Below are 2,925 nucleotides of genomic sequence, written 5' to 3'. Positions count from 1 at the left end.
GATGGAAAAAAAAAAAAAAAGGCGATTGTTCCGCGCTTCAAACGAATCGATGCTCGACCAGACCCCGAATGCAACCAATGCTTCTGCATTCGACAAAGAGAATTACGCGCGCTTATCTTGTTCTCTACAGGATATCGTGCGGTTTTCTTTTTCGGTAATTGAAAACGCCAGTTTTGCAGTTATCACGATATTTTTACGCGATTTCACTTGTCTGAAATCTGGAACAAAATTTCATCGGCTTTTGCTCGATAATAAACGATCGAAATAAAATTCGAATATATAGACGTATATATTGTATATATAATTTCTCAGTCTTTACGTGAACTTTGAATAATTTTTTTTACGGTAGATGTACGTTTTAGATATCCTTAAAAAGTCTCAAGTAATACTTTTATCGTTAATTTTTTTTTTTTTATTTCGAAATAGAAGAAGGTGAAAATATATAAAGTGAATAATTATTGTTTAAAGGTAAAGAGGTATTTAATTTTTCAACGCGAAGATTTAAGGGGTTTATTCCAGAGAAGAATATGGTAGAGTAAACGAATCCATAAAGAAGAAAGCAATATCGTAGGGATTACCTTGAAAACCCTTTTATCCAGGAAATTAACTGTCATTTTTTATCAGTAGAAAACATATGAGATTACTATATTTGAAGAAAATATATATATATATAAAATTAATTAATTTATTATAATTTAATCTCTCACGATAAATAAAACATAAAATATCGATTAAATTTTTAAATTTCAAAATCCCCTATCTTTCACCCCAAAAAAAAAAAAAAAAAAAAGAGCCCATTATACTATAACGTTTACGATCATATCTATTCAACGATTATTTATCGGTAGTAGTAATACGTAGAATTATGCAAATGAACCCGTGTAAAAGGAAAATGAGCCGAGCACGTGAGAGATCGGATCGCGGAATGTTAATAAAGCGGAAAAAAAAACTGCAAAACAAGTAAGAAAAAGTTGGAAAACTGGCTTAGTCGGTCGATGAAAAACCATCGGTGGTAAATTGAACCGTATTAAACCGTATACTTGAATCTACTACCATTGCGTCTACATAAACTACATGCCAGTGGAAAAAAGGAAATATTAAATTTACTCGAAACTTTCGTGAAAAAAAGATTCTTCCAACGAATGAAATCAATCGGATAATCAGAGCTTAATTTCGTTTTCGCGGTAATAAATAAGAAATTAACGATACCTATTTATACGACACTTATTTCGTTGAATAAAATAAATAATTCATAAATTTATTGATAATTTGATATTTTCTAAATGAATCGGCGAGTAATAAATCGAAGAAAAATTAAGCAAAATAAAATATTTACAGGGACCGAAGTTCTATTTTATATTCGTTTATGATGCCAATTCTATAATTTGGACGTGATGAAAATATTGCATTTATATAAATTTATGCAATAACGAATTAAGAAAGGAAAAGATAGAATGAATGGGTGTTAAGATTAAGAAAATTTCTGAATGAAGAATTTTTGAATATTTTTAGAATATATAATTTATTATTATAATAAAAGAATATTTAAAAATATAATGTAAAATCGATATGAATGGAAGAAAGTGAAATTTATTTCTTATTCGAACGATTATTAGCTATATGTATTTTCATTAAGATAAGAGATAAGAGAACGAGTAAAAACGATGCTGCTTGACGCTTTTTGGAAATACATTTTCGAAATAAACAGGCATTAAGCAAAATCGTTGGCCAGACTCGCCGACGATATATTTTTAAACGAATTACCTCATCGTTGCTCTTCCATTTCGTATCTATCGCCTCTGAACAGGAGTTTTACATAAAATACTGCCACCGATTCAGAGAATTCAATTTTGAAATAGATAATGGACGTCACCGTCGATTTACATTTAATATCTCAATTTCAATTTCTCGAATTAAAGATTTCTCAATGAACAATTTTTGTTCGTTTCTTTTTTCTTTTTTTTAATTAAAGCGAAATTCTTTTATAAATTTATCACTAGAACACAATCCACTTGAAATTGAATTATTTAATCGTATCAAAATTACATTCAATATTAAATATTCTACATTCTGTTTAATATCGACGAATCGATTCGTTTTAAAAATTCAATAAATAACAATAGCAAAGAAATGATCATAGATGCAGTAACCTAACCTAAAAGAATCTCAATCAAAATTATTCAATATTAAATATTCTACATTCCATTTAATATCGACAATCAAATTCGTTTTAAAAATCCAATAAACAGCAAAGATTATTATCATAGATGCACTTATTCAATACTAAATATTCTATATTCCATTTAATATCAATCGACGAAACGATTCGTTTCAAAAATCCAATAATGCAAAGAAATCATCATAAATGCAATAACCTACAAAAATTCCAATCACAAAACAAAATCATTCGATATTAATATTCTACATTCCACTTAATATCGACAATCAAACTCGTTTCAAAATCATAAATGCAGTAATCTAATCTAACCTAAAAGAATCTCAATCTATATCAACACTTCTTCTTTCTTAATTTCAAACAAAAAGGAACATACAGTGTATCCATCGTTTAACTCCTCCGTCAGATTGTTTAAACTCGTTTCCTGTTTATCGAGAAGGCATCGCGTTTGATATAACAAATGTTCGACACGTTTAAAACACGAATTTTCTCCTACTGCTTGGGCACACACGGGTCTTGCATCACGTGTCGAAATCGCGTGTAAGTACGTGGTTTGCGTATACTCGATACTTTTCGCACGCGCACGCGTACTTTGGATCTAAATTCGAAGCCGGTTGAATGGGTTACACGACGAGGTGTACGAAAGAGGGGAGAAAGGTATGTGACGCGTGTGCCGGCTTCCGTCAGAATCCGCGCGAAACTTGAGACGAAATGGCTATTTTAAAGCGGGCGAACCTCCCCAAAGTGCT

The 2,925-nt window shown here is 30.6% G+C and overlaps 1 protein-coding gene across 15 annotated transcripts in view; it reads right to left on the bottom strand.

Annotated features, from left to right (window-relative positions):
- The window catches only part of LOC102672218 (sorbin and SH3 domain-containing protein 1), a 115,194-nt gene that overhangs the window by 79,786 nt on the left and 32,483 nt on the right, over positions 1-2,925 (bottom strand). The window contains exon 1 of one of the 15 annotated variants that reach the window (XM_031512780.1): positions 2,553-2,770. The exons of the other annotated variants lie outside the window; for them this stretch is intronic. The gene's annotated coding sequence lies outside the window, so the exon portion shown is untranslated. Of the gene's footprint in view, positions 1-2,552; positions 2,771-2,925 lie in introns of those variants that run through there. 15 annotated transcript variants of the gene reach the window in all.

The sequence above is a fragment of the Apis dorsata genome, unplaced genomic scaffold (assembly GCF_000469605.1).
Source record: "Apis dorsata unplaced genomic scaffold, Apis dorsata 1.3 scaffold_517, whole genome shotgun sequence".
Lineage (NCBI taxonomy): Eukaryota > Metazoa > Arthropoda > Insecta > Hymenoptera > Apidae > Apis > Apis dorsata.
Note: the sequence above shows the minus strand (reverse complement) of the source record. Positions and strands in the feature narration are given on the sequence as shown.